Source organism: Pezoporus wallicus, unplaced genomic scaffold (assembly GCF_028554395.1).
Source record: "Pezoporus wallicus isolate ANWC-B61680 ecotype Strahan unplaced genomic scaffold, APGP_CSIRO_Pwel_v1 scaffold_13428, whole genome shotgun sequence".
In the NCBI taxonomy this organism is placed as follows: domain Eukaryota; kingdom Metazoa; phylum Chordata; class Aves; order Psittaciformes; family Psittacidae; genus Pezoporus; species Pezoporus wallicus.
Genome location: NW_026637482.1, coordinates 1,127,026 through 1,135,274, shown reverse-complemented (window position 1 = coordinate 1,135,274; position 8,249 = coordinate 1,127,026). Strand labels below are relative to the sequence as shown.

Sequence of the window (8,249 nt, the reverse complement as noted above, 5' to 3'; positions counted from 1 at the left end):
GTTTAAAGGGTGGCTACAAAGACTCCCTTTTTACAAGGAGTCCCATGGAAAACACAAGGGGTCACGGGCAGAAGTCACTCCTGGGGAGATTCCAACTGGACATAAGAGGAAAATTTTTACACTAAGAACAATCAGATTATTTTTATGGGGAGAATAATCTCCCCAGGGAAGTGGTGGGTTCCCCAGTGTTGGACACTGTTAAGACTGGGCTGGACAGGGTGCTGGGACATCTAGTCTAGGTCATGCTTTGCCTAGAAAGGTTGGACCAGATGATCCTTGAGGTCCCTTCCAACCTGGATTCTGTGATTCTACAAACTATAAGAAACAGGATGTTAAGGAAGATGGTTCAGAAGGTCAGAGGTAGGATGCTGTAGATAATCTCTGGAATAAGGCTCCTAGTTACGAGGATGGTGTAGGAAAGGTCACTTTGTGTCTGTACCAGAGCTGAGAGCTGTGAGCACAGCACATGCAAACCTATCTGGGTTTAACACAACTAATATAACTAGCAGCAGTGGAGAAGAGGAAGAAATTTACCAATTCTCAGCAGAAAAGAAAACTTATTAGGGGAGTAAGGCACCAAAAAGCCTACGGCTTTCAATTGTGAAGGCTGCTTCTTGTGATACCTGCACTCTCTGCCCTCAGTGTTAAAACAGCCTTTCCTTTACAATGCACTTACTTCTGGCCCTGCCACAGTTGGCAGACTAGCTCCAGTACAGTTAAATCTGTGCAAACTGAAACTGTATCTTCTACTCACCCTGTGGCTGTATTAATGGAGCAAAAATGAGGAGGGAGGAAATGGTCATTGGTCAGTAGAAGTAAAGTAGTGTGACACAGTGTGGAAGATAGACTGAGGAAACTGAAAAATGAAGGAAGCAGAGGAAGAGCCAGAAAAGCAAGATAAAGTACCACCTGGTTGTGTCACCATGTCCCTGGCTGTTCAAGGGGCTCAGCAGAGTAGAAGCAACTGACGAGCTGAGGTGAAATGGTTCGCCAGCCTAAAAATATCAAAAGCAGGGAAAGTAAAACTTAAATTAAAAAGCAGCAAATGCCAGACTATTGTTAACCTACAAGAGTTACTAAGGTATTAATCAGAACTAGTTTGGGAAGGGACTTGTATCCACGTAGGCCAAAGCTCCCTAACTGGGAAGACTTACAGACACATATGGACATATGCTTAAAGAACATCACCCCCAATAGGCACAGATTTAACAGTGCTACAAAATGTCCCCAGGAGCTGGAGCTCTGTCACCTACACTGTTCAATTGTTAGGACAACCCCAGCCATAGCTCTGGATCAGGCCAGCTAGCATTTTCCTAAACAACTGCTGGAGACAGTGTGGGAACTAGCATGCTATGCCCAAAGTGCAGTCTGCACATAAACATTGATTTAGACTGTAAAACACTTTTATAGCATGGATGTGGGATGTTCCCATGCGAGCTGGTCTCAGAGCCAGAGAATATTCTGGACATATTTGATCGTAAAAATGCTACATGAGTGATTTTAAGCAGAACAACTTTAAAAGATAGAACAAAATTACTAGGCAGAAGTAGAATCAAATAATGGAAACAGCATAAAGATAGTTAGCAGTGTTGTTGCTCTAAAGATATAAGAGAGACAAGGTGTGTGGGGAGAACAGTATCTTCTAGTGGGATCAGTTTAATAAAAGATACTATTTTTCTTCACAAGCCTTGCCTTGAGGTAACAATCATCTTTACTGCCTAGTTCCGGCTATAGTCTCACAATGTAAATGAGAAGTCAGTGGAGTCATCTCTCCATATGAGGACTAGTTTAACCATGAAGTTAACAACTGGCACTTTTTAACAGAAATATAGTGGAAAGTGAAGTGTCCAGTTTTTATCTTCCTGAGAGATGGCTTGTCTGCTAGTCTGCACTGTAAAAAAGTCCAAGATTGGAGGTAGATAAAAAGCAACATGACTGCTTAAATATTTGTTTGTTCAGTAGCTATATATATTTAACTACATTATAAATGTATTTATAGACATGAGAGTGTAGGTGTTGAGGCAGTGCTGTAGAGGAAAAGAGCCTTGGATCTCGAGAACAGAGAAGTCTGGGGTTTGATTTTTTTGGGGGGGGTTAGTTTACATTAAGAATCAGTGATATAAAAATACGAAAATACTGAGTCCAGCTCTGGTGACTTTGCTTTAAATAAGATATTTTAAAAATAGGGAACGTTACAGAAAACAGAGACAAAATCATCTCAAGGATAGGAATCAAAAGTCTTCTGTTTAATTTGTCAGACTGGGTTACAATCAATACGGTTTATCACAAGGAAAATGAAACAGGAAGTATCTGACTGTCATTTAGCACAGGGAGACAGAACAGCAGCAAATGATCAAAAGTCCAGGAAAGCTCAGAGCAAATAGAGTATGGTTTTAGGCGAGTGGAAGTGATTTAAGAAAACCACCTTGACATACAACCTTGAAACTGATGTTTGAGAGATGCATTTTACTTTGGCACTGAACAAAAACCCCAGTAAAATGCAGTGGCCTGTGGGAAATCTACTGTTATAATCAAAGAGGCTCCTGTTGTATTAAAAGTTCCTGAATGAATTTGTGACCCATATAAGTGAGCTGTGACACTGCTCAAGGCTGCTCCCATGCAGCCCAGATCAACAGCAGAGCCATCACAGTTGGCTTTATGGAGCTGAGGAATGCTAAAGGCTCCCAGTTGTTCTCTTGGCGACAGTAAAGCAACAACATCATGAGCGCCAAAAGAAACTCCTCTGTGCTGAGCACCAAATATGGTGATAAAAGTCCCCAGGAGGAAGAAGAAATGACAACTTCTCTGCTTTTGTACCACAGGCAGTTGCTGGAAGTAACTAGAAACATAACATGCACTCAGTGGTTATGGAGTAGCATGAGATGAACAATGGACAAAATGTAAGGAACCCCCTTCCTTAGGACAAGCCAAGTCTGCATTACCTGATAGTAGGCTGAGCATTTCTATGACACATGGCTCCATGGCACAAGACCAGGGTTATGTTAAGATATGAAGGATGGACCATACTTCCTCTTCACAACAACCTGTAGCTTGGAAAAGGCTTGATGGCTTGGAGTCTGGCTTCAAGAATGAGTGTGATGGACATCAGAGAGCTGGTGGGAGAAAACACCAGTGCAGAAGTAGTGGGTGTGCTGTCTAGAAACCAAAGTTCTCCCTCTCATTAAAGGCTGCTGCTGTGAGTTCCAGACCTTGCAGCCCTTCCTAATCCCATTCCCTGGGGTGGAGGTTTTTCTCTTCTGGGATTATTACAACACAGCTTTCAACAGATTCTTTCACAAAGAAGTGTTCTGCAATAAACTGCAACAAGTCATTAACTGTTGCAGTTAATGATATAGATATATTGGGTAAGATCCTTGATCTGTCTGAAATGACACGGGTTTACATGTCTTTAACCATTGCAGTTAATGATATAGATATATAGGGCAAAACCTTTGATCTGTCTGAAATGACATGTGTTTACAGCAACACCAATTCATCCTATTTGGAGATGAGCTCTGGCATTTTTAAATGCCTTTGATTTGGGCTATTTTTAACCATGCATGGTTAAAAAAAGTCATGACCTTGTGTGTTATTTTATCCATCTCCTTTGTTTATAGGTGCAGCACCACATTATTCAGAGATGTTTCAAAGCCGTCAGCCATGCTGACAGGGAGAAAGCAGAACAATGAGCTCTTCATGACAGGCCTCAAAATCACAATTAGTCAAGGAGGTTTTGATTAAGTGGATTTATATAGGTATTGTTAGTTCCCATAGCAACACTGCTTCTTTTAACTGCACAGTCCTCGTTCCTACATTTCACAATTTAAATCATGTTAAGGGACAGCAGAGAATTAAGACCCTCAATATTTGCAATACTGGAAAACATAGAATCAATGAATCCCAGACTGGTTTGTGATGGAAGGGAGCTTAAAGCTCATACAGTCCCAACCCCTGCCACGGGCAGGGACACCTTGCCCTAGAGCAGCTTGCTCCAAGCCCCTGTGTCCAACCTGGCCTTGAACACTGCCAGGGATGGGGCAGCCACACCTGCTCTGGGCACCCTGTGCCAGCGCCTCAGCACCCTCACAGCGAAGAGCTTCTGCCTAAGAGCTCATCTCCGTCTCCCCTCTGGCAGGTTAAAGCCATTCCCCTTGGCCTGTCCCTACATCCCTTGTCCCAAGCCCCTCTCCAGCTTTCCTCCAGCCCCTTCAGGCACTGGAGCTGCTCTCAGGTCTCCCCTTCAGGAGCCTTCTCTTCTCCAGGCTGCCCCAGCCCAGCTCTCTCAGCCTGGCTCCAGAGCAGAGCTGCTCCAGCCCTCGCAGCATCTCCATGGCCTCCTCTGGCCTCGCTCCAACAGCTCCACGTCCCTCTTGTGCTGCTGCCCCGGAGCTGGATCAGGACTGCAGGGGGGGTCTCCCCATAGCGCAGCAGAGGAGCAGGATCCCCTCCCTGAGCTGCTGCTCACGCTCTGGGGGTGCAGCCCAGCACACGGGGGGGTCTGGACTCACTGCACACGGGTCATGGGGAGCTCCCTGCCCGCCCCGCAGCCGCGGTCCCGCCGTACCAGGGTCCCGTCCGCCATGAGACCCACGACCCTCACCGTCCCCTCAGGGCACGGCCCTCACACAGCCCCGCCCCTCCACGCTGATTCGCTGTCGCTCCCGCCTCATTAACATATCAGAGGCGGTGCCCGTTCGCGGTTTCCCTTGTGTCAGGGCGGCAGCGGCAGTTGATTGGCTGAGCCCGGCCACGGGCGGGCGAGCCGGCTTCCCTCTCATTGGCTACACGATGCTGTCGGTCACGGGTGACGCCCCGCCCTCCGGGGTGTCCCTCGCCGGCGCCTCCTCGCCCGCCTCATTCAGTGGTGGGCTCCACGGTGGACGGAGCTCTGGCGGTGGGAGTTGCTGTGGCACAATAGACACAGGTCCTCGGCCAGCATCGCTCGGCAGGCAGCAGCCGCAGCAGCAGGAGGAGGTAGATCCCGTTCTGGTAACAATCTTACGATTGCAATGGCGTACGAAAGGCCTCTCTTTACAACCCGTGTCTCGGGGGTGTTTTCTACAGAGCCTCGACCCTCGCTGCCTGTCCTCCTCCCTCTGAAACCTCTCCTCTGGCCCTGTACCCTGCGTGCTGCCAGGGTGAGGAGAGGCCGTCCGCTTCGCGCCCCGCCGAGCAGCAGCCGGAGGTGTGCGGTGGGCAGGGCCGGGGCGGCACCGGGGCCGGCAGGGCCCGGGCGTGTGGCCAGCCCCGTCCCACCCTGAGGGGACACGAAGCCCGTCGGGACGCAGGGAGCTCCGCGCCCCTCCGTTCGGTCCCCTGCGGTCGCTCTAAGTCGCACCAGACCCCCTCTGTGTTCGCTGTGAGGCCCCGAGGCTCGGCCTGCTGTGGGGACCCCCCCACCCCGGGGCCCGCTCCGCCCGCCGCGGCCCGCTGCCCTGGTCCCGGCCGGCTCCGGCGGCAGCTGGAAACCGAAAGAAGCCAAAGCGGGTGTTTTGCTGCGGGGGAAACAGGAGGTTGCGTGGCCTCGGCCGTGCAGCGGAGTGTGTTTGCCAGCTGTCAGAGCGGTGACAAACGCAGCTGCCGCCCTTCAAGAACAGCCCCCATCGCTGGAGGCTGCTCCTCGGATCAGGGTTGGGGGATGCTCCGCAGACCCCTTCATCCAGGGTGAAGCTGCTTTTCCAGCTATTTAGTGTTGGCCAATGGTTCCCATGCCGGCAGCGAAGTTTTACGGCACGTCCCTAAATACTAGAGAATAAATGTTGGGCAGTAGCGGAGCTGCTGTTGGAAGAGGAAATGCTTGTCAGGCTGCTGGTATTTTTAGAGCAGACCTCGGGGTTTGCCTCTTGGGTCACAAGAAGCAGCAGTGGCTGTTTGAAGTGCCACCGCCACAGGTCCCATGTCTTGGCCTCAGCCACAGCAGCTTCTCACGGTGCTGGTGTCTCAGCACCTTGGTGTGTTATGTCATGGCACATATCTCCCAACTGATTGAAGAAACCCTAAAATTTCGTTGACAAACAGCTGATTAAAACGGATGATCTTACAGCCAAGAAAGCTGTTGATTTGGTACCTTCGTGGTTTTAATTCCAAAATGTTAATAGTGAACCGCAGAGAGAAATTTTCTGTGTAAGAGTATATGCACATGGCTAATTTTGCTAGGCAGAGTAAGCAACCCATGTGTGTGTGCAGCCAGCAAGTGTTGAACGTGATGCTGGCCCTATAAGGTCTGTAGAAATTTGGTCCGAGCAAGTCTTTTTAAGCAACATTGTGTGTTACGGTCCCAGGACACAACTTCTGATCGTCCTGTGTGGCAACGTTTTGAGTCAGCAGTGTGAGTGCAGGCAAGATCTGAAGCTTTTCCTTCTGCAGGCTGTGGAAGAAGCTGTCAAAACGCGTGGTAGTGTGTGCTGTGCGTGAGTGAGTACTAACTGAATCTTCATCTTCACTACTGGTGGCAGCACCTTTATTGCAACAGAAGGGCTTCGCGGTTACCTGGGCTGGTAACTCTTTGTGTATGGGTCATTTTCAGATTCTTCTGTGATTTAAACAGGACTTTTTTTCTTTACAGTCCTTAATTATAGTGCACACCAAGGTTTGTAAGTGGTTGGCAGGTTCATACTTAACCTGATGGGCACTGAATTAGCCAGCAGCTCAGTTTCTCTGTGCTTATTGCTGAGCTGTTCTGCAAGGAAGTATTCCCTGTTGTAATTGTGCAGCAGTTTTTCAGAACATTCTTGTTTCTTTCTCAACTTGTCTCCAGAAAAACACATATTTTTGATCTGAGTTGAGCTCTAATAGAGAGATATATTGGTTCTCCAGAATAAAGCAACAACGCCTTTCTGTTTATTTCTGCAGTCTTTCAGAGGATTCTGCAGGATAAAGCCTTTGCCCTACAGGGATGCACCTGCGTTTACAACAGGTAGCCACCCCAGTTAGACAAATGGGATAAAATCAAGAATGTGAAGTCATCTGCTTGTCAGAGAAGGCTGAAAATACTGCTGCTGCAGTTTCCACAGCACATGATAATGGACTTTCTGTGCTTAAGTAAAATGTTTAGGTCAGATCCATTAATGTATAAAAAAACAATAGCTCTCTGATGTTGTATGGTAAGAGCTTTTATGAACCAAGACTCCAATAAAAAGCAACTCAGCCCTAGATAAAGTAATTCAGAGAGCACAGGCTGTTTTTGCAAAGGTGTTCTGAAATGATTCTCGTTTGAATTCACCTAAGTGTGCTTCATTTGCTGAATATTTCAAGCCTCAAGTTGTGAACTTATTTGCTCTATTTACATGCTTCACATCTAACTTTTCTCCTTATTGAAATGATTACCTCAGAATAAGAAGGAAGAAAAGTTTCAATATGTTAAAGATCTACTTCCAAAAGGACCCACTTATTGCTGCCAAACCTTTCATTAGTAACATCTTTCCATATGATTATTCATTTTAATCTGCAGATCTCACGGTATATTAGAAATGTTTGCTGGAAGGAACACAAAACATTATTACCACCATTTTCTGCTAACTTTCCCCTGTGGTGTCTGACAAGCTCAGGGAAACAGAGGTGCAGAGTTCCTGTGAGGAACTGCATGGCCCAGCCTCATCTCTCTGCTCCTTCCTCCTCACATGTACATGCTTCTGCTGTGAAACAGTGTCACCTTCCCCTTGATCCACAAAGAAGGGTGCAGGAAAAGCTGCTTTAAGTAAAAGTCTCATTGGGAAGCACGTTTATTGTTGATGCTTGTGTAATGTAATAATTTTAGACTGCTTTATCATTACTGAAGTGATGAAGCCAGGTAGTGTGTGCCTGGTTTGTGTCATGCTTGGGTAGGCAAGTCTTTTCTGTTTGTTAAAAAGAGTAACAGTGAGAGAACACTGCAGTCGTGCATCCACAGCAGACCCACTGCATAGACTGCTGCGGGTGTGTAAGAGAAAATGTTTGTTGGCCCTAGAGCAGTGGTGCTTAAAAACAAAAACTGACTTGAGGCCAGAAAGATTGGAAACACTTTGGGGTCTGTAGGGTCTTGAACTAACAATTCCAACAAGTATTACCAAGAACAAGTTTCTGTTAACACACAAGTCTTGGTAACTTTTGTACATGGAGGAAAGGTCAGAACTGTTCATTTATGCAAGATTTCAGGAATACTTGAAACCTATTTATGTTTAGCCATCCTTCAGACTGAAGGATGACTGCAGACTCATTAGGCACAAGTTGTTGTCTACTCATCTGCATTAAGGTATAATCCACGTAACAGG

The 8,249-nt window shown here is 47.1% G+C and overlaps 1 protein-coding gene and 1 long non-coding RNA gene across 4 annotated transcripts in view; one reads left to right on the top strand and one right to left on the bottom strand.

Annotated features, from left to right (window-relative positions):
• Nucleotides 1-2,231: 2,231 nt before the first annotated feature.
• LOC130597283 (uncharacterized) lies at nt 2,232-3,388 on the bottom strand. The gene is made up of 2 exons (XR_008971711.1): nt 2,943-3,388; nt 2,232-2,839 (listed from the first exon to the last, which is right to left on the bottom strand). It is a non-coding gene; the product is annotated as an uncharacterized LOC130597283 (long non-coding RNA).
• Nucleotides 3,389-4,761: 1,373 nt separating this feature from the next.
• Nucleotides 4,762-8,249, top strand: part of ME2 (malic enzyme 2) — a 36,460-nt gene continuing 32,972 nt past the window's right edge. For all 3 annotated transcript variants that reach the window (XM_057405659.1, XM_057405660.1, XM_057405658.1), the window contains exon 1: nt 4,762-4,989. The gene's annotated coding sequence lies outside the window, so the exon portion shown is untranslated. The remainder of the gene's footprint in view (nt 4,990-8,249) is intronic.